The sequence below is a fragment of the Abramis brama genome, assembly GCF_963993115.1.
Source record: "Abramis brama genome assembly, chromosome: 16".
Lineage (NCBI taxonomy): Eukaryota > Metazoa > Chordata > Actinopteri > Cypriniformes > Leuciscidae > Abramis > Abramis brama.
This window is the reverse complement of record NC_139978.1, coordinates 21755490-21780108: the sequence shown is the minus strand read 5'-3', so window position 1 is coordinate 21780108 and position 24619 is coordinate 21755490. Positions and strand designations below refer to the sequence as shown.

General features: G+C 35.3%; 1 protein-coding gene across 3 annotated transcripts in view; it reads left to right on the top strand.

Annotated features, from left to right (window-relative positions):
* The window catches only part of kcnd3 (potassium voltage-gated channel, Shal-related subfamily, member 3), a 106100-nt gene that overhangs the window by 11457 nt on the left and 70024 nt on the right, over positions 1-24619 (top strand). The gene's annotated exons all lie outside the window — the stretch shown is intronic.

The window sequence follows — 24619 nt, the reverse complement described above, 5'->3', positions numbered from 1 at the left end:
CAAATCTGAATGAACAATCTGAATCTCCGTGTCTGTGACCCTCATGACAACTACAGCGTTTACCAAGCTGTGATGACTGATGACCTGAAAATAAGTTTACTATTAAAAAGAACACCTGAACATCAGTTCACAAGAAATATTAAATGTTACTGTGGTCTTATAGTTATTATTTTGGAATAAATGTAAAACAAATTATGGGAAATATTGAGAAATATACATTTAAAAAAAACTGCGTCCACCACTGGTTTATAGCATATGCCAGGATTTGCCATTGCTCAAAGCAAATATTTTCACAAATAATTTACTGCTGTATTCATTTTATAGTCGTCGCACATTGTGGCTATTAAAACGCATGAGAAAGATATAATAATTTGGTCAAATATGACATTTTGGCTGGTATGGCAGAGGGAGCAATGCCTCTGGACGCCCTCCTGTAGTGCCGATCCTGATTGTATGCTGTATATAGAGTGCTTATGACAGGTGTACAAATTGCCATCCTTCTTCTCAGCATGGGGAATGATCATTGTTTCCTGCTGAAATTCCCATAAGCTGATATATCGAGGCTCTTGGAAATCATATATGAAAGTATTCATTAACCCATAATGTTTGTAAGGAGAGAATCTGTGTGTTCATTGTCATAAAAAGCTCATTAAAACTGCATAGAGAAAGAACAAATGAATGATGATGATGATGGTTTTTTTGTGCTACTGTGTGCAAATGACCGTGCTAAAGTTACGCAGCTGTGTGATCATCTTAAATATGACATTTGCAGTATTGTCCCTCTTTCATACAGACACTCACATTTCCCCCTGAGACCGCTTTGTGTGTGTGTGTGTGCTGTAAACGTGTAATTTTGCTCTCGCCTGTGCTCTTTTCAGCTGTAATCGTTTCACGTCTGGGTTTTAGTGTCTCTGAGTCTAGCTGATCCACACTCTGATTCGTAAAGTTTTCAGAAGGTGATTTGTCACTCAAACACATGGAGTAGTTAAGAGCAGACGTCTGACAGATTAGTCTCATGACATGGAAAGACAGCATAATGAATACTTTTCAAGACTTTATTCATTTCTGCCAAAGCTCTCTCTTTTACAGTTTGCAGGTTCTTACTGTATGCAAGTAAAATAGAAACTAAATAAAACTATGTATATAGCACCTCTTAAAATAGTGTTGAAAAAAGGTTTTAAAGAAGACTGGCACGAGCCATGCTTGATGTTTATAACAGGATTGATTAAATTGCATCACAGAACCCCAAATATGATAAACCCTTTGCTAGGGACTTCCTTCCTAAAATATAAATGAAGCTATATAAGTTAATGTATAAAGACACATTTATAACTTTTTATTAAACAAAGTTAACATTGAGAGTAGTTACAGTATGTTAAAAACCTGAGGAAAACATAAAACTACAGTTGTCAATAGAATAAACTGTATTAGTCTCGTGATATCTAACCATTATTTAGAGTGAAACAAAAATACATGTCAAATTTGGTAAACACCTATTGGAAACACTTTATTTTACAGTGTCATTGTTATATATGTTACATGTAGTTACTATTGTAGTAATAACTATAAAATATATATAATTACAAGCAACTAACCCTAAACCAAACCAAACCCTATCCTAACCATATAGTAAGTACATGTAGTTATTTAATCCGAACTTTAATGTATAATTACAGTGTAACAAAGACTGAAAAAAGTGTAACCCACACCCAAGACTACATTTATATAACATTTTTATATACAAATGAATAAAAAAACCTATAATATACATTTTTATTAACAGAGTAAGGATGATGAACAGAAAGTAGCTAGGATGCCCAGTCATGTACCAGTCTATTCTATTCTATTCTATTCTATTCTATTCTATTCTATTCTATTCTATTCTATTCTATTCTATTCTATTCTGATATAATAAAAAAAGTGAGTGAAATGAAATGCATAAAGGAGGAAGAAAAGTCTGTGACTGAGGTCTCTCCCACTCAGTGTTTCTGTTTAATGCATTTGGTCATTGACCACTGTCATCTTAACTGCTGGTAATGAATCTGCTACTGTCACACTGAATAATGATTTCACTCCACACCACCACCAGCTGCTGCTGCTTAGGGCTGTGCGTGTGTGTGTGTGTGTGTGTGTGTGTGTGTGTGTGTGTGTGTGTGTGCGCGTGCGTGCGTACGTGCGTGCATGCTATACACGTGTGTTTGTGTGGCAGGATCAAAACTTTGCTTGTGCTGCATTGAATAAACTGGGATAAATGTCTGTTGTTTTTGTCTTTGGGCTTCAATTTAATCATCATTAGTGACTCATTCAGAGACACATGAAATGGATGGTTTGACAGTCACATGACTGGAGCAGCAACACTTCATACATACTGATGCGCACACACACACAAGCCAACACACACGCAAAGACGCAAATAAGCACACACCCGCGGCTACCCTGCTGTCTCCCGCAGATCCTTTTCGGCCCCAGCTGGTTGATGCTGGTGCTAATGTCACTAAACAATCATCACTTCTGCGTGGTGTTTATGTTTACTCCTGATATTAGTTGCTCATGGCAACAAATTAATTAATGACTCTGCAGTGATAGCTCCTGCTGCTCTGAACTAGTGCATATAAAAACAAATATTCAGCTTTAAACAGATGGACTGTGAAGTGAAAAAAGTGGTTTGTTGTGCCTACCAGCCTTTGAGTTTATGTTTATGCTTACAGTTAAAGTTTGTATGCTGGAATATGTATTGCTACTATAAGTGTCAGCTAGAGGACATATCTAAACCTATCGTCACTTTCATCTGAATGTGTAAATGGAGAGAAAGAGAGAGAAAGTGTGTGTCAGTATGGAATGGAATACTAGCTGACTGCATTCTGAATCTTAACACAATGCAGAATGTTGAAACAATACTTTCAAAAGTTTGCAAAAAAAATTTTTTAACAACAACAAAAAAGTCTTATGCTCACCAAGGCTGAATCTGGCTATTTGATTAAAGAAAAATGCTGTAAAAACAGTATTATTGTGAAATATAATTGTTGTTATTTAAAATAACTGTTTTCTATTTTAAGACATTTTATTTATTACTGTGATGGCAAAGCTGAATTTTTGCATGATACTGCAGCAATCATTCTAAAATGCTTATTATTCAACAGTTGTGCTGCTTAATATTTTTGTGGAAACAGTGATACATCTTTTTTCAGGATTCATAGAATATAAATTTCAAAAGAACAGCATTTATTTCAAATAGAATTTTTTGTAACATTATTAGTGGGTTTTTTTTTACTTTGAATATTGATTAATTTAATGTCCTTGATGAAAAAAGTATACATTTCTTTCCAAAAATGTACCTCAAATTTTTTTATTGTATTGTATGTGAAACATAATGCAGTATAAAGAAGTATAAAGCAGTATATATATATATATTTGTATTGAATATGTCCTTTGGCAGTCCGATCAAGTAATCAACAAGAAAAACCTGAAATGAAAGCAAATGTAGTAGGTAATCCAGTTCTATGCATGCAAAATTCAGATACTTTACATATATTACTTTGCTTCATACTGTGAGATTGTAAGCGTATGTGGTTTCATTACTACAGATAAGAGCAGTAACCCCCAGTGTCCTTCTCTCTCACCTGTGTTATTTTCCACCGCTTTTATCTTTATTTAAGCATTACGCAATCACACCACAGGACATCTGCACCCCCCTGTTCTTTTTAACTGCATCTGTACCCCTTGACCATTTTTACCTTTATATTCCTCCTCTATGATTATCCTGTTCTCTCTCAGTACAGTATCCGTAGCTAGACTGCGGTGATTCAAGGTGAATCTGGTCAAACAAACTGAACATCAGCATCCCAGTGGGACCTCATCTCACTGAGGTCACACCATTGTCCTCTCAGTGTTTCCTGCTTCACACAAATGTGGTTAAACAGCTCGAGGCAAACACACAGACCTTCTGCAAAACCGCAACATCACCTCTGATGCACACAGAGCTCAAATGTTCTCAGGACACAGTCGCGTGATGCTTTTAGATGCGTCCCATTTTGCGTACTTGAGCACTATGCCGTTTTGTAGGGTAAATAGTGCAAGTAGTGTGTTTGCATTGAAAATTCTAAAAACAAAAAGTGCACTTTAAGTACCCAGGTGATGCACTTAATTAACCAAAAAAACAAATGTGACTCTGAACTGTCCCAGCTTTAGTTACATACAAGAGGGGGAGGGGCTTACAGACGCCGATGTTGAATGACAAAATAAAATTCATATACTACACGGTTGAGTACATGGTGTTTATTATATTATAAGTGCATAGTGTCATTTGGGACACAACTTTTGTTTTAACCTGTAGGTAAATGCTGGTTAATAAACATTTAGGAAGAGTTGTTTTGTGATTCAGGTTTGCTGAAAATAGCTGATATTTCTTTGCTGGAAAAACACCACAATAAAAGTATATAAATACCCACATTTTTAAAGTTTTCCCAAATACTTTCACTCTAAATGGATGGTTCACACACACACAAAACATTTTTTTTAAATAAAATAACATCAGAGGAAAAAAATCATTTTTGATTTATAGAATCTTCTTTTTCTACCATTTACTCATACATCTACTGACATACAGATGCAAGATTCAATCCCTGCATTTAACACACTCCAAAACAGCACATACACAAGTCCACACAGAATGCATAATATAAACACACTCTTGCCAAACTACAGATATTCAAATCACTCTCTCTGCCAAGCTGCTGCTATTTTAGCAGCCAAACTCGTTCACAAACATGCACGTTCACTTACATAAACTTACAAACACACACACACACACACTCCAGGGCACCAAATGCGTTTGTAAACAGGCAGATGGGCCCCTTCTGCTCCTGATCTCGTGTCCGTCTGCCGAGCCAAAAACTGCTGATCCAGGTCACACACTTAAGGATAAATACTGAACAATCAGAGCAGACGTAGCACATCTGTTCTCAGACCAGATTATTCAACAAGCATGTTTACATGCACTGTAATCTGTAAAAGTATACATGAACAGTGTTGGGGAAAGCTACTTTTAAAAAGTAATATGTTTCTCCCAAAAAAAAAAAAAAAGTAACTATTGAGTTACTTAGTTACTTTTTATGGAAAGTAATGTGTTTCGTTACTTTTGCGGTGCTTTTTTCACCAGGGCAAGGCTTGCTTGTTTGTTTTTTAATAACAAAAACAAACATTATGTAAGTTCTAAATTCTAACCTGTACAGTAGAGGGACAGTTTAAACACACCTTTCAGGTGCCGTTATGGATTGTAGAAGAATATGGTGCAGGAAAAGAAAGTTCAATTCAAAAAATGTAAAAAATGAAACACAAATGTGATGTTTAACTAAATTTTAGCTTGCTGGTATGGTTGAATTTGGATTATCAAAGGTCAGCATCAAATACATTGGTCAATAAAGTGAGATTAAAAACAAAGTATATTTGTGTTATTTAACATTTAATTATTGCTTGTTTGCATAATATTCTGGGTTTGCATTTCAGTTTTTATTCAGTTTGAGGAATACTGAATCTGTTTTTGTGCAAGTGAGATGAGTAAATGCCTGCTCATATTTAGTCCAGAACTAAAATAAGCATCATGTTTACACACAACGCCTCTCCTTTCTATCATTAAATGGGAAAACAAAGCAGCTTGCATTGCTTATGTGAAAATGTAACTCAGATATTTTGTTGTAAATTTAAAAGTAATCTGTTACTTTACTAGTTACTTGAAAATATAATCTGATTATGCAACTTGTGTTACTTGTTACACATTGTGTTTTACAGTGTTGGGGGTAAATTGATATTTGAAGGATTAAATGCACATCACATCTGTTTTTCAGAGGACACAGCCGAGGTAATTTGTTGTGCGGTTATTATTATTTGTCTAGTCTAGGTCTGTCCAACTTCACAAAACCCTGGTAAGTTTTCAGTCGGACAAAACATTCATAAAGACAAATTATTGCTTTAGTTTGACTGAATTCAAACTTTTAAAGTGCATCTGTTCACATTTTGAGCAGGATGTTTATTGGTGTAATGAAAAGTAGGTGTTTTTCTACATTTTAAATGGATAGGCTGTTCCTACACATCCTCTGAATGGACTTCTGCTTCAACTTGTTTCACTCACTTGACTGTGGAAACATCTCTGACACCACTGGTTAACCTTTGATTGATTTTTTTCCCTATTTATCTCTGCTTTAATCTCCGTAAATCGTTTTCCATTGACTCTGAAACTGATTAGATTTGACTGCTAGAATGTTGGTCTGCAGGATGATGGTGAGATGTTGAACATATTTTTTTACATTGCGATCACTGGAAAATATAACAAATAACTTTCTCAAGGAATTATACAGAGTTTAGCAACATCCAGTAAGAATGTTGATCCTGCAACATGTCCTACTAGTGTAAATCATGTTAGGCAGATTGCAAACGTGTTGAAACATTGCAAATGTACAATGAACTGGGCAACAATCAGACGAATAATGAATTCTAGCCTCGTCAAATCCACATAGATTCTGAATGCAGGTGCCCAAACCACAGATTGCTCTATACTAATCGAGTTCGACTTCTGCAGGATAGTTCAGTAGCTGCAAGGTCAGATTTATTGACAATACTTCAGTTATTTGACATAGGTGAAACTAATCAAGTAGATATAAGATCTATAAACTTCAGACAGACCATGCTGCTGTTTGAAGTTTCGCCAGTGAGCAGCAAGACTAACGCCAAGGCGGGATAGTATGTCATCTTATGTTATTTTACGTACTGTAATTATATCTAGTTTTAAGGATGTTTAGATATTTGGACTAGAAATCAAGACAAAAATACTAAGAATAATGATGTTTGGGAGTATGCAGAATCTGCATACAATAATTCACATACTGTGCACTCATATTGAACATACAATATAATAAGCTTTACTGAACACATACTAGCAGATCTGCTAACCCCCTGCCAGTGCTGTTACTGTTAACTAAAACTATTAACAATTGTTTTTGTTAATTAAAATAAAACTGAAATAAAATAAAATAATATAAATAAAAAAAAATAATAAAATAAACTGTTTTCAACATTAATAATAATAATAATAATAATAATAAATGTTTCTTGAGCAGCAAATCCGCATATTAGAATGATTTATGAAGGATCATGTGTCACTGAAGACTGGAGTAATGATGCTGAAAATTCAGCTTTGCATCACAGGAATAAATTACATTTTAAAATATATTCATTATTTTACTGTTTTTGTATTTTTAATCAAATAAATGCAGCCTTGGTGAGCATAAGAGACTTATTTTAAAAACATCTTACAGATCCCAAACTTTTGAACAGCAGTGTATTTATATAGTATATGTCAAATTCTGCTATCATTTACTCATGTTTTTTCTACATGAATAAATTGAACACAAAAGAAGATACTTTGAAAAAGTTTTCCATTCAGTGAAAGTCAATGGGGTCCAGTGTTGTTTTAACCCCACTGACTTCTACTGTAAGGACAAAAACATTCTTCAGAACACCTTCTTTTGTGTTCCATAGAAGAAAGAAAGTCATACAGGTTTGGAATGACATGAGGGTGAGTAAATGATGACAGAATTTTCATTTTTGGATGAACCGTCCCTATTAAACCCGTCACGTATACAGGTCTCTCGTGCATGTACAGATAATTTAAACACTGAACATGCGTTCAAAATACTTCATAAAATGTACAACTCACAATCGTCGACACACAGTCATGCATCAACTAACTGTCTGTGTGTGAAAGAGAGGATGAAAGGTAATGCAACAGAGGAGCATAAAGTATAAACTCAATAAACCCAACCCCACTCGTCTTTCTGTCTGTCCCTCACTCTCTTTATCTCTCCCTCTCTCTTTTTTCATCTCTTCCTGCCAATGTGTATCTAAGAGAGAGAGAAAGTGTGGATACCGGCTGTCAGTATTTAATTAGAAGGGGTCTGTGATAATATTGCAGCAGTCACAGCAAAGAGGACCACACATATGTGTGTGTGTGTGTTTATGTGTGTGTGTGTACTGACAGATACTTTCACTACTTTTTACTACGAGGATGGCTGTTTTATACAATCATCTCACTGCTCTCTATTAAACATGGCAAAGTGAGGGCAGCACTGACAGGCCGTGGGACTAAAATACACACACACAAACTTGCTTGTATAAACACATACACACATTAAACAAAAATATATTCCTCATAAAAGGCGGTACATATCAAGATGTTATGAATAATTATTATTTCAGCACTATTATTTTGATGTAACAAATTATCTGGCCCTGTTTTGTCCAAGTTAAGTGCTAAGTTACAATTAAGTGCAGCTGCAATAAATGGGGCTTTTAACTGAGGCTTTTAAGCTTCAAAACGGATGCAAAAGCACCATAAAAGTATCTGAAAGTAGTCCACATGACTTATGCACTACATTTGTGCCTGTTTAAGTACACTGACAACTAATGTGTAAATCTGTAAAAACAAAACACTTTGTCCAAGAAACATTTATATATTTACATTTATAGGGTACTGATGTATTATGGACCAGAGGATCTGTTGGAAAAAGGATATAGTGTTTTTTTGTTGATTGTATTATATTAAAGAAATAACTGATAAACAGACCTCGATGAAAAAGAAGATGGTGAACAATCTTCTGGTTTTTCAGTAGGGCCCTATTTTCAATATCAAAATCCCAGAGAGATAAAAGTCACCTGCAACATAAAAATGGCCATCAAATCAGCTGTGCATTTTTTAATCCATTTTATGGTGAGTCTCCAGTGCACGCTTACCATTGCAGCAAGCCTTATTAGACTAATTTCATTATCTTGAATGTATCATTTTGTCATTTTTAAATCTTTTATGAACTAGTCACTGCATCAGATCACATTCACATTTTTTCTCCTTACCCAAGTCTCAAATTCATTCTCATCTCTTCTTCACTCTCTCTCTCTCTCTCTCACACACACATCAGATGAGATCCAAGTAGGCTGGAGGTCCGCTTTTTTCTCTCTCGCTCTCTCTTTTGTCTCTATCTCCATCTCTGTTTCCCTATCTGTCTTTTACACACATGCTCACATGCTATCTCTCAGAATGATTTTTCTTCAGATGCCAAAAATAGCACGGCACCCTCAGGCTTCACACGCAGCCGAGGTTAAAGGTCACATGGTCCTTTCATCAGTCCTGAAGATTCTATCTATTTTACCTTCTGTCCAGCTCCTTCTCATTCAGTCACCACACACACACACACAGAATCACCGAAAATATATTCAGACTATGAGGGAATATAAGAGAAATTCAATTTCTGTGGATTTAGCACCTGGTGAAGCTGTATTGCAGGTGCTAAATAAAATAATATCACACGGCACACCAATATCGCCATATCATATTTAATTATTCATGCTCATTTTCCACTATTTCTAGATTTATATTACTTTTGCCATCATCTAAGTCTCCCTTAAAGTTAATCGGTAACACTTTACAATAAGGTTTCATAACATTAGTTAATGTATTAACTAACATGAACAATAAGCAACACATTTGTTACTGTATTTGTTCATCTTTGTTAACGGTAGTTAATACAAATACAGTTGTTCATTGTTTGTTCATGTTAGTTCACAGTGCATTAACTAAGGTTAACAAATACAACCTTTGATTTTAATAAAATATTAGTAAGTGTTGAAATTAACATTAGAAGTGCAGTTCATTATTCATGTTAACTAATTTAGCTAACTAAAATGAACTAATGAAGTGTTACCAGTTAATCTTTAAAAACACTAATTTAATAAAACTGTTCAAATGCAATTTTATCAAATCTCAAAATGAATATAATTTTTTTTTATACTGGACAGTATAGCAATGTCTAAATTCACTTGTAGCGTTTAAAATTATTTATTTTAGTTTATATTTTAATTTTTAATTCTCCACAAATTGTTATAGAATTAGCCATAACATGAAAATAATTATCCGTCCGATTTTTAATATCGAATGTTGCTATGCCTCAATTCACTTGCAGAATTTAAAATGACTAATTTTCATTTTTAGTATTTAATTATTTTTTTTCTCGAAAAATGATTGCCTTATGTGTCATATTTTTAAAAATATCTGTGCATCCCTACTTTATTCCCCCTATGAAGTATGCCTAGGTACCAAATATAATAGTAGATTTTTATATTGAACCCATCTGTCCGAGCACTGGCCTGTCCTGCACTCTGAGCTAAAACTTCATTGGCTCTTTCCCAGTATTGATTTGTCTTGGCCTATTTCTCTTTTCCTCATTTAGAGACCTGTATTGTCCTGTTCTCCCTCTTTCCCTCACAGTGTCTCTCTCTCTCTTTGTCTCTTGATTGTCTTAATTAATGTGTGTTAAAGACTCAGACACAGTTAAAGTTCACTTCTGTCGGTGCGTGTGCGTAACCTCTCATTCATATTCAATTAGAAACATTTTTAATATGAATACTAAATATCACAGACAGCTTTTCATAGTAAGTTTCATAGTAATTTTTTGAGGCAGGATTTCTTTTTAATTACATCAGCTGTACAAATGTCCTGCAAATACAGTGTGAATGTTATATCGCTATTCGCTACATAATCCTCTGCATATTTCATCAGACAGGAGAAACATCCTTACATTCATGGCTCTGTCATACTGTCACCAGCACAATAATAATGATGGATTATCCTGTCGTTCACTCTCGTTTTTCTTTCCCCCTCGCTGAGAAAACGGACCGAGGGGACTCGTTTTTCTGCCTTTGCTTCTTTCATTGGAATGGGCAGGGTTTGCATTATTCAGTGCCTGATATACGGTTCACAGAGTGATGTAATACTCCTATCAAGCTCTGGCGAATTGGTTGGGTACCCTCAGGCTCCTGCGCTCTGATTGGCCAAACACCTTCCTTTCCCAGTGCTTTGACTGGCTGAACACCCTTGGGTTTTGTGATCTGATTCGCACAGCCTTCTGCTTTAATATGCAGTGATTCAAACATTTGTAAAGTTTGAAGCATGCACACACTCGTGCGTACAGTCAACCACAGCTCAACTGCAGCTGTCTGAGAGTTACTGCTGCACTCTTGAAAGTCATCTCCAGTTAGAAGTCGTCACACTTCAACACACACGCCGTTCCTGTCAACTCAGATCATCATGACACATCATTGAGCACTGATTGAAAATACAAAACTAAAGTATTTTTCCTATGTAATTCTTAGTTTCCATTCTTTTGCAGATGTTTTTTTTTTTTTATTACAAAAACGTTTTGGCACATTTGATTCAGTTTCGATGATGAAACCATGATACAGACTTTTGTTTTAGTAGTTTGAGAGGATGGTTCAGCCAAAATTTTACTTGTATCATTATTTTCACACCCTTAGAATGTCATTCTAAACCCATCTGACTTTCTTCTGTGAGACACAAATAGTGATGTTTAATAGGATGTTCTCGCTACCCTCTGCCACATGATGAAAAGTTAATGGTCTAAGATAAAAGAAAAAAGCAACAAAGTTTCATAAAAGTAGTCCATACCACCAGATTTACTTACAGGTTGCGCCAGCGCAACCCTCTTTTTGCGTTACAAAAACTTTACAGGATTTACTAAAGATTTGTGCTGGAAAGGCATGGATACAGTTATTTTTGCGGCTGACCTTATTTGCATGCATTTGTACAATGTAAAAAGTGATTAGTTCAGTTGTAAAAAGAGTTTAAAAATGTGAGTAAACCCGTTACCTTAAATTTAAGTAAATAAACTTCATGTGTAATTGAAAAATTTAAGTTATGTGGAATTCTCAAGTCCAGTTAACTACGCATGAATTAAGCATTAAATTTATTACTTGATAATTGGAAGGCAACAGGTTTCCAAGTTAAGTCAACTGATCACTTTTTACAGTGGAGTTTCCTTTTCAGACCCAAAATTTATGGGAGGAGAGTATTTAAATGAATCATGGAACACGATTTACTAAGGTTTGCGGTAGTCAATTTACTGGTATTTGCGGCATTATTTGCCACCCAAAAAAAAAACGTCTTGAACCAGACACTCATTTGCTTGGTAACTTGCATTGGTCATTCTGGAAAAAATGTCCAGCTGCATCTGTTTTCTTTAATTTGTGTTGTCAGTAGATCAAGACCAAAACTTTCCACTCCCATCGGTGCTTTTTTGGCATTGCGCTCTCACGCTAATTTGCCGTTTAGTAAATCTGGCCCTAAGTCTTTAAAAATCACACAATAGCAATTTTGTGAGAAACAGATCAAAATGTAAGTTATTCATTGCAGGGTTGTTATTAACTAAAAATAATAAAATTGTTTCTGTTAACTGAAATAAAGCTTTTGTTAATATGAAATAATTTCCAATTTTTAGTTTTTTACAAACATTACTAAAGTAAAAATGAAATAAAAACTAATTAAAGCTAAATAGAAAAAGGAATAGAAAGGAATATAAATAGTATAATATTATATGAATAATACTAAAATAACACTGATACACTGACCACATAATCTTCGTAGTCTACAAAAATAAAAATCATAAACTACTAAAGTAAAGTACTAAAACCAAGGTAAACTAATCACCACAATAAAACAGTAGCAAAATATTTTCATTAAATAAAATAACAATAAAACTGTATGCCGAGTAGCACAGAGTCTGCCGAGTCTGCCATATGTCATTGACATGAAAATTAGGCCTCAACATTATTCATCTCATCAGAATGATTCAATATCTTTGATTGTAAAGATGAGTGAAAAAAGTAGGGGGAAAGATGTTGAAAATGCACCTCATTGCTCCATTCTGCCTTCTGATGTTCCTTTGTGTTCCTTCACAGCCAAATAATAGAGCCTAATTTTTATGCACTAAAGTCTTCTATTTTATGCACAAGACTTTTCAATTTCCCTAAGCATGCATCTTTAATGGATTCCCATGTACTACGACCTGACAAAAAGAGAGAAAATCAGTACAGTGAGAATCAGCCTGGCGAAGTCAGCTATACCCTCCTCCAACAATGAGGTGTTCATAAGTTTACGAAGCAAAAACTTTTACAAACTGCATCAGAAAATGCTATAGATTTATCTAGCTTACAGTATGTTGTCCCAATGAAATGTGTTATTCTCAACCTAGGTTCAAATAAAATGGACATTTTTTCCTATATGATATTGCATTGCTCTTGCACGTTTCTCAACACTTTCAAAGTGAAATGTCCAGTGAGTGGTGCTGAAAGTGCATTCAGTTCTATCTGAAAAGAAAAGTAAATCTGGCCAAATTTTATTATGTTGGTTGTGGTACTTATTGCGGCGCTAAAATATAAATGCTCTATGTATTTGAAAAGAATGTAGCACTTACTGTACCACGCCCTACCCTAAACCTAACCGATAATGTTAACAAAAGCAAAACCCATTTTAGCTTGCTTCTACAAGTCTTCAAGTTATTTTATTGATTGTTGACTCGAGCTGTCTGAATTGCAAGTGCAATACCGTACCAGGGGTGTGTTTCCCGAACAACGACGTAACTCGCTGCTTAACTACCGTAGTGCGATGCATCGCTGAAGAAATCAACTAGTGTCACGATCTGCTCCGAGACACAAAGGTTTAGATCCAAACGCAGCTTGGTGACGCAGAATGCTCAGAAATGCAGTGTAACACTTAAACAAGACTTTGCGGTGAGTGAATGAATGAACATGGTATAAATAGACTGAGACTAACAGGATAATGAGACACAGGTGAATGCGATCAGTGAATGAGGTACAGGTGAATGTGATCAGTGATAAGTGATGATGAGTCCGGGCAGTGAGTTATGGGAAATGTAGTTTGTGAGTGATAATAGTCTTATGTGGAGTGCCCTCTGGTGGCTCTCAAGGGCACTCCAGCTGGTGACCGTTACAACTAGCTAGTCACGACTGTTTCCCGAAACCATATTGTCGCAAATTGGTCGTTTAACCACATTGGTTTATGACGTCACGTCGCGCACGTGGTGGAGTAATACCTTCTTTTAATGAAACTGTTTGAGTTCGAATTAACGCTAGATGTTTTTATATAAATTACAGACATGGCATTTGAGGACTATTTCTCATTTTTCTCAGTTATGTTGCTTTATTTCCAGATTCAATCATAGGCTCGTTCTAACATAGTCGAGCACGTTCGCACATGCGCAGTCTTCAAAAACGGTGCTTTAAATCTCTTGACAAACTAAAAGACGTAAATTACATTTTTATGTATTCTAAATTAAAGACACAGATTGTACTGAATGTCAACTTGCTTATTTGGCTCAAGATAAGGATTTATTAAGTCCACATGTCATGCAAACTAGAAACTATGCTTTCGTTCCAACCACACAATTTTGCGATGCTGTTTGCGATTGTTTGTCGGCACGATGGTTTCGGGAAACACGGACTCGTTGAACTATGCTGATAACGACGGAACTTGCGAACATAGTCGACCAACGATGCTTTTGGGAAACGCACCCCAGGTCAGCTATCTAGCAAGTTTACCATGGAGCTGGTTATGTGATGCAAACAAATCATTCACTATGGTAAAAGTGTTTTGAGTTCATAACATAGTATTGTGCAAGGAACTGCACGAAAATAAGTCTTCATTAGTCAATAATCTACCCCTGTAAACATCATTTGTGAAAATGATTAAAAGTTGCTTATGCCTCATGCCTTGAAACTACAGTGAATTGTATGTATAGGTATGTTTTTAGAATTTTGCAAAAATGTAGGCAAAGGCAAGTTTTTCCAATGAGCCTATTGGTTAATCTATGAAGTAAAATGAGACCCCACCGTTTCTCCTATTAAAACTGGTCTGAGAATAAGACAATTACAGAGACATAGAGAGGACGACAGAAGTCAGTCCACCATTTTACCAGCACTGAACATTGTGCTGGGCATCACCTCTGCGCAAACACCAGATCTTTCTTCCCTAATTCTAACCTGTGGTCAGGGAAACAGCACAATTAGTCTAATAACATTAGTAAAAGCACACATTAATCTACAAGCTACAGGCAAAAAATATCTCTGCAGCAGTGTTGAAGGTTTGCCAAACTTGCCTTAAGCCTCAATGTCTTGGTCAGCTAGCTTCCTCTAAACTGGTTGTTTCAGGGCATAATTATGTGTGACTTAATTCTGATATGAAACGCCCTCTCACAATTTAATCAATTCACGCATGATAAAATCAAATCCTGCATTTTTTCCCAATTTAATGTCCTTTTTCATTTGGAAATTCACATTACAGAAGATAAATAGGAAGATAATGCCGTTTCATGTTGACTAAAGAATCACCGTAGTATTTATCAGATATGACGATCTACAGTAAATCAGGGCGTCATCAAACCGGAACTAATAAAACTAAAAAACACCCAATTTACAAAAACAAACTGAAAACATGAAAAAAAGAAAACTTATTTTGGTGAAAAAAATCGGAATGGGAATGGGAATTTGAGAACCCTTTCGAGAAATAGATTTGAAACCTTAACAATTTCTTAATAAATATATAAAAGATATAGCCTAATTTTAAACTATTTTACTTCTGAAAAAGCTCTACCTTTTTTTCTTAAAAGGATCTCTACCTTTAGTTAGTTAATCATCAAAACAGTTTAACTCTTTTTTTTTCTTTTTTCTTTTTTGATGAACTCAATTAATTTCCAAATCCAAATCCAAGCTTCTCCTCTTGAAAATTACACTCTAAGCCTGACCTTCCGACAGATACTAAATATAGAATCAGTACTTAAGAATCTGGCTACAGTGAGTGCAGGCTGAGTCCAAGGGCCCTAAAGGTTAATACTGACCTAAATGACTGTGTGCAGGTTCATACAGCACAGCGAGCGTTTGGCAGAAAAGACTAAGACAGATGGTTCACAGACTTGATCAGAAAATGAGATAGAGAGGGAGATGGAGAAAAATAGTCAAAGAAAGTGAGGTCAACTGCTGTGTGAAACAGCATGAATAGATTTGAATCCCACTGATTGTAATAACAGGTTTGGACAGATCACAGAGTGTCGCACACAGAACAACACACTCAAACCAGGAGGAGTCGGGGGTCAGAGAGAAACAGATGGAAGGAAATGAGGTTCCGAGGGGCTGATGTCACGAAGTTGATATGTTTAGAAGCTGTGTCGTGTCGCCGGCAGAGGAAAACACGGCTGTGATGGAATGTTTGGGTCGCATGTGTATGTAGCAGCAGTCCGTGATGCCTTCTAGGGATGAGACATACCACTTATTTTCGTACCACCCATTTTCCTTTCGAGCCAAATGAACATTTTAGTGATAAAATGAGAACGATTTTTACATTATATTTGCATTAAAAAGCCATATTTTTAACATTTATTAAATAAACTGTAAATTATCATTTATAAAAAACAATTACAGAACATGATCAATGTTTTAACGACTAGCGTTCTATTTCAATAAGTCTTTTTTTTAGCATTTCTGCTTGTGTTCAGATGAGTGGAAGGTAAAGTTCCTATACACAGCTAAAGGTATTTAAGAGCACTTTACAATATGGTTCTGTACATTACACTATTTTTTACATGCACTAATACTTTTTTTTAAAATATTTCAGGTTGTGTGCATTAACATAAGTTAATGTAATATGAATATGAATGGATGAGCAAATCTGAATTAACCAACACACGTCCACGGCAATTCGTAAATACTTTACGTTTTGGCAAATTGGTGGCTAATTCATATGATCTAATTCGAATGTTTGCATATGCTCTGCTTAACACCAGTACTAAATAAATCACTATAGTTTTTTTTTTTTAAATCATGTGAGGATATCTGCATCAATACTTAAAGTTTGATCCTCTTATTCCTAGTACTTATTTGCTGTTTGTTAGTGGCTGGGGCTCCTCAGTGGGAATCCTAAACTCTTTTTAAAGCAATGGGCAGCAATTACTTCTCCGCTTTTGTCACTTTATCCCAGTTTTACTCTTTGGGACTAGAACATGACCCAGTTCCCCAGAGGACTGCCTTGAGACAGAGCAGAGACTCTAGGTACACTGTGTGTGTGTATGTGTGTGTTTGTCTTTTTCAGTTGGAATTAGGTACAGTTACCAGTAATTGCTTGATAAACATCCTATCCGTTAGGTTCAAATAACACTAGACCCCACTGACTTTCATTGTAGCAGTTAAAACAACAAGAAAAAAAAAAAAACGGTACAAACATTCTACCTTTCAAAAGTCTGGGATCAGTAAGATTTTTTTTTTAAAGAAATTCATACCTTTAATTGGCAATAAGAATGTATTAAAATGGTCAAAAGTTACAGTAAAGATTTTTACATTACAAAAAAATAACACTGTTTCAAATAAACACTGTTCTTTTGAATTACCTATTCAGAATTATGAAAAAAAAAAAAACGAAATACACAAAAATATTAAGCAGCACAACTGTTTTCAACATTGATAATAATTAGAAATGTTTCTTTTTTTTCGACTGCTGGAAATTCTCTTTGCCGTCACAGGAATAAATTACATTTAGAAAACAGTTATTTAAAATTGTAATAATCTTTCACAGATTATTATTATTATATTACTATCACAAGATAACTATTTTTAATGTATTTTGATCAAATAAATGCTGCCTTGTTGAGCATAAGAGACTTTTTTCAAAAAAAGATTAAAAAAATCTTAACAACCCTAAACTTTTGAATGGTAGCGTGCATATATCAGTAAATCATTAGAGTATTTTTTTCTTTTTTTTTCTTTTACTCTTTAAAAAAACTGAAGCACAAATTATGCATGTGCCCAAACCAACAACACTGTCAAGTCCTCTCCTTCCTTCATTCTATTCTGGTGATGGTGTACTGAAGCAGGTTCCAGAAGACTGCAGATTGTGTTCCTAATTCGCAGACTCCCTCCAGAGTTGCTACTTGGAAGGATGTATCGCCTTGTAGGAACTGTACCCAAACACGCTCTGCCATGATACCATTTGTTATAACGGCGTGAGATCTGAAGACGTCTGGAGCTGAAGTTCTGTGATGAGAGACCAAAGATCTCGCTGAGCTTTAGAGAGATTCAGTGTTATGAGATGCTGCCAAGTAAAGCTCATCTACTGGTCCACCATTATGAGAAAATAAAGATTCATGACTATTGCTTTTCATTAAGCCTACCGGGTCTTTCACAAAGAAAATCCAGGCTTCCCGTCTTCAGTGCATCTCTGCAAGTCAGTCCACAGTCATTAAACACATGAAGGAGGAGAGTGAAGCTTCAAGCAGTGCTGCAACAGAGCCGTTTCATGTGTTGGACTGATCATCTTTAATTCTCTATTAACAGAGACAAGCTTGCCTCGGCCTTCATTAAAAATAGATAGAGACAAGCTATCCACTCGGCTAATGACACCTACCCTTTTGCACACACACACATACACACTACTGCTGAGGACCACTCTTTCAATCTGTTTCACCCTTAAAGAATAAAAAATGATTCATCTTCAGCACAGTTCACTGCTCTTACTGTACAAGCATTGTGGTTTTAATATTTCAGGACACGTTTATAGAAATGCAACAGAAACAATGGCAAATAGAGAAAAATCCCTTTAGGGCTCCTGAAGCTCAAACTGACGTCGCTTGTCAGTGGACGCTCTGATTAATTACCAAACAATGCAGGTAATTACTCAGAATCTCAGCCTGGGGAAACTGAGGACATGACGAGAGGACAGACAGAACTATGATCCGATTGTGTGTGTTTGTGTGAAGTGACTATTTGTAACTAATCTCTTGGTACAAATAACAAAGCAAATATGATTGCATACTTAATTATTTCAAAAATAAAGATTCGTTGTTAGCATCTATAGTTCCATGAAACCTTTCCATTGCCAAAAACAGTTCTTTGTAGTGGAAAAGGGTTCTAAAGGCTATTTAAATGCTCTTCACACCAAGGAATAATTGTTATTTTCAGAACTGTTGTTCACTGAAAGGAACCCAGAATTGTTCAGACCCCTACTAATTTGATCTTTCTGCACGTTTAAATGGATAGTTCCTCCAAAAAAAATTCATATTCTGTCATCATTTTTTCTCCCTCATTTTGTTCTTTCTTACAAGAAGTAGAACAAATTTACATTTCAGTCTGTTTTGCACATAAAGCACCATGTTCCTCTACACCAAATCTTAAAGATGTAAGTGGGCCTGAGTCTCCCTGAGGCTGAAATCCTGGAAGTTCCAGGTAAACTGTGATTCATAAAGCAAATGCCATGAGCATTTGTCTCTCTCTCTCTCTTGCTATAAATATGTACAATGAGTTTAATGTCTTTGAGATGAGCATTAAGTTATTCCATGTTAGTGCAATGAGCTGTATATTCATAATGCCAATCACTGATCCTCAACTAAGGTCAGCTCAGGGTTTAGGAAATGTGGCTTAGAAACAAAAATGCAAATTTTTTGTAATGTAAATTCTGTTCGATTGAAGGGTGCTCATAACATCTATTTAGGTTACCATTTCTACATCTAAAAATAGCAGCAGCAGTTGATCAATGTAACCAATCATAGGCATGTCGGTCTGTGTTCATGAATTCAATGACCAATCAGTCTTTTGAATTAATGTTAGGTCTATCACTAAAGACAACTAAGCGAGACTGATCCACTGATGCTTTATATTTCACATCCTTTCTCAGGTGGCACACAAACATCAGTACTGAAGAAATGTCACTTGTGGATTCGCCAGATGCTTACAGTTTAGACGGTGCATCACTCAATAATAGACATGACAAGCGATGCGACAAAACTAAAACGCTCTCATTACCAACCAGGTGAATAAACAGTGTAACTATGACATATACTGTGTGAGTGTGAAATATAGACATCTTTACTGATTATAATTTGAAAGAGACATGAACTGTAAACAGTCACATAAAACTGCTTCATTCCTAATAATGGTATGGGATCATCAAAATACCGCATAAAATATGTAATTCAGTGTATTTTTACATTGTTTATGTTATAAATGTGGAGCCAATTTATTTATTATTTATCTGCCATTTTTATATCTTTAAAAAGTAAATATGATGAAATGTATGATTGTATACTTTATTAGTGATTCTAGGCTGAATTTAGGGGGCTTTAGTCTCTTCAATCCCCTACAAATCTGCTTAACTTGTCTGCACCTTTAAGCCCGCTTCAATGGAAAGTTAATCCAAAAATTAATATTCTGTCATCATCTTTTCACCCTCATTTTGTTTCAAACCTGTACTATGCAGGGCTCAAACAGTCACGTAAAATAGCTTCATTCATAATATAGGGATGGGATCATCAAAATACCACATAAAATATGAAATTCTATTTATTTTTACATTATTTTTCAAGTTACAATTGAGCAGCCATTTTATGTATTTGTTTAATTATTTATGTATTCCAATGTAGTTTAATGTATTCATGTTTTTTTTTTTTTTTTGTATTTAATTGAGCAGCTATTTTAGTTGCCATTTTAAAAAAAAACTTTAATTAATAATAATGCTTGTGCATTAACTATACTACACAAATATACAGGGGTAAAATATGTTAGTGCATGTCTGTGTATTTGTTTAGGGCATGTAAATGAGGTCATAAACTGACAGGGTTCCAGACAAGAACCGTCATTACCTGTGTGTTGTTGTCTTGTGGTCACCACCACAGGCCTGCAGGGAAGAGCGCTCTGCCGCTCAGCAGCATGTGTTTGCACAATCTGGACCCTTATGTTCAGACTGACATGTACAACAGCGCAGAAATGCTCTCACACTGAGTAGCTTCCGCTGGTGACTGTAAACCACCATCACAGTCTGATGCCACAGTGTCTGGCGCCATGCCCAACCACCCGGCAGCCATCCCAGAGTGGACACGACTAATTTATTACTGGATCACTGAGTCCCGCCCCCTGCATTAGGGAGTAATGAGAAATCAAGAGTGGACTGGAGCTTATCCAGCTAATGTGTCGTTGGGGTAACACTTACACGCTAATGCAAGGCCTTCGATTCGCTTTAACTACAGAATGTGCGGGCTTTAGTTCTGCTTCTGTGTTTTCTTACTGTGAAAAATTCCTTTCTGTCTTTTTTGATGACATCAGTGTCAGATCTACAGGTATTTTTAACAGATGTTTGCCATTAATTAGCACCTATTAGCACCTACATGTTTACAGGCACTGAGCTAATACTCTTATAAAGGACTGATCAAGGTTCACATTCCTAGTTTACACTTTGAACCAAGCTTTTGAAGCTTTGTAGAACAGAACGCTGTTTGAATGATGGGACAGGGTTTGGAGAGTTTTGCGTTTATCTGAGCTGCCAATGTGGGAAAAAAAGGTTAAAGACACTTCAGAAAAACACCCACTTAACTGTATCCCATAATGCCTCACAACTCGACAAAGGTTAATGAAGGAGAGCTGACTTTTAACCTCAATCTCGCCTCCACACAACAAACACTTTCAGGTTATCAGATCAGACACACACTGGGGAGTATGGGGTAAGCTGTGCCACTTTTTACAAGTTTTGCAAGTTTAGTTGTCCTCTTTTTATGTACAATTTATCCATTATTTTACCAGGATAGTCCCATTGAGATATAAAATCTCTTCTTCCAAAGAATCCTGGCCAAAATGGCAACACAAAAGGTTTCACATAAAAAAAAAAATTTTTAAAAAAATACATAAAATACAACACATAAAACCAAACAATGCATGAATAAAATTGTATCTCGCATTCAAATGACAAAGATTGACAAATCATATGTCAGAGATTAAAAAAGAAGGCTGTTTTAAGCTCAGAATGTACCCTAGGAACATTTAAAATAATTATATTGGTAGATCTAGTGATATACACTGTAAAAAAAAATCATTGTTGGTTTAACTTAAAAAAATAAGTAACCTGGTTGCCTTAAAAATTTAAGTTAATTGAAATAAAAATAAAAAAATGAGTTAATGCAATGAAGGAGATTGGTTTAATCAACAGAAACTCAAAATATTATGTTATCTGAACCACAAATTATTGATTTGCGAATTTGATTTTAAAGTTGATGTGACAAAATAATTATTTTTGTGATAAATCATAAAAAAAAAAAAAAAATACAGTGTATTTACAGGTGCAATAAAAGTTTGCAGGTATAAGCTGGTAATTTACCTAACATTGCCTTAACAATAAAGAGCAGCATGTGTATTTTTCTCCTTTGATACAAGGAGGACCAGCCAACAGATTCATACAAGGCAAGTGAAGAGGCACTCTTTTTTAGTAAGGATAAACTTGCATGCATAAAAGTCGCATCACCATAATCCAACACTGAAAGGAATTAGTTTTGCACAATTCTTTTTCTTGATTCAAAAGAAAAATGTTTCTTTAAACAGAAAAGAAAGCCTTTTTTGGTCTAAGCTTTTTTTTTTTTTTTAGATTTCCAATATGTACAGCATGTTAAAACTAAACTTTTCATCAAGCCATATGCCCAAGTATTTTTAACAGTTCACTCATTCTAACCCCTTCTAAAGTTAGAATAGGTGGAACAACTACAACGAGTGAACTGACAACGAGTGAAGTTTAAAAGTTTTTTAGAGTTTAAAAATTTAAATTTGGCTTGATTCAATGAAGGTGCCACTGTGTCACATAAGTGTACTCTAGCTGAATTTATCCCTCGAGTCATTTATATAACTTGAAAATAAGCTTGGTTCTAAAATAGATCACTGTGGAACACCTTTTTTAACATTTAGTTCTGTTGAAATGGAATTTTCCATCGAGACACTGTTTTTTTTAACCAAATTAACTAGTTGAACCAACGTTATTGAAATTAATTTAGAATGCTATTTTCAGTTAAAAGAGTTTTTATTACTATTATTATTATAATTTACAATACTTTTGCCATCACCGGCAATCTTGAAATGGGATGATTGTTATCAAAGTCAGAGGGGTCACCTTTTAGGTGAAGTGGTTTGACTGAGGGCACAAAAAGCCCACGCCACCCAGCCGTGAGGGATCTTGAACACAGGGGTAAAGCTTTAATATGCTGCACGGAGTTATTAATTACTGTATATTTCAGAATGTCTCCTATGATTATCCAAAACACACAGACAGATTTTATTTAAAATTTTCAAAACATGGACTGAACTAAGTCATTATTATTCCACATTCCAACTTGAAGGAAAATATAAAAATATGGAAAATACTTCTTACAGTTTCCCCAACTTTATGAATCTGCAGTAGTTCAGACATAACTTCATAGAAAAAGTCCTTGATCATTTTCTTTGAAAGGTGAGCTTCTCTTCTTCCTCTGATTCTTCAAAGAAAATTTGCCCCCCCAAAAAATATATATATATAATTTTGGGGGCCAATTTTCTTTAAAAATGATTTATATAATTATTTTGCTGGAAGATTAAAAAATTATCACTTTTCATGTGCATCCCATGGTCATACATTTTCCAGTCTCTCTACACACTGAGGCACACACATGCATGCAGAGCCACATCTTGTTTTATGCATGAGGTTTTGTGCTAAAAGGCCACCCAGGCATGTCCTGTGGTTTGTGTGGTCAGCGTACTAAAGCTTGACCCCTGTGTTCAGACCCCTCACGGTGGGGTGGCATGGGCTTTTTGTGCCCTCAGTCAAACCACTTCACCTCTGTTTCATGCTGTGAGCATAAACGAGTGAACTGCCTTTCATTTCAGTTTATGTAGATCCAACATGACAGACAGAAACTTGGCATTTTATCCTCTACTGCACATTAGCTCAGACATCAACTGCAGTACCATATGGCTTAAGTCAGAGGTTACAGTTGTTTGTGTTGGTTTTCTCTCTGATTATGGCATCATTCACTGAGTGGAGCTATTAGTTACAAGAGTCACATAATGATTTCTTTGTTTGGACACAAATGGCTGGTGTTATTTCCTGATGCCAGATTGCGCTTATCTCAAGGGATTATATGCATGTGTGCTAAATTAATGCGACTCAGCCACTGCCACGCATTTAGAAATGGTATAAATATAGCTATATAAATGATCATACAGTACAATGTACATGGAATAATATCACGACTAAAACGGTGCCTACGGACCACCTACAGTCTGTCTGATGCCTATTGCTTACAAAACTGGAAAACACTTTCTCGATCTGGCAAGCTCTAATCTGATTGGATGACTTTGCACAAATAAAGAGTACGGACACACATGGTTTAGCTTTTGAGGATGAAATAATTCAGATATTTGTATGAGGCACTGAGTAGAAAAATAATATAATATAATATAATATAATATAATATAATATAATATAATATAATATAATATAATATAATATAATATAATATAATATAATATAATATAATATAATAATATAGTGATTCTTTCTGCTTTCTTCTTTCTTACATCATTACACCAGTAGGTGGCATCAATTGACTGTCTTTTTTATTGAGTCACTGCGGTAGTCATTTATTCATTAATGACACCGATTTGTTCAAAAACGCTGATTCATTCAGAAACAAAACAAGTGGCTTTATGCGAGAATCATTGAATCATTCACTCAACTGATTCGTTAAAAAATGCTGATTCATTCAGGAATGAAAAAAACATTAGAATAATAGTAGGCATAAAGCAGTATGTGAAAAGAGTAGTATGTCCAAATTCACAGTATTAATAAAACAGTAGGCGAAAAGTACCCGGATGGCGTACTACTTTCAGCGGGATTCTAAAGTTCACATCCAGTGGATACTTTACTATCCCA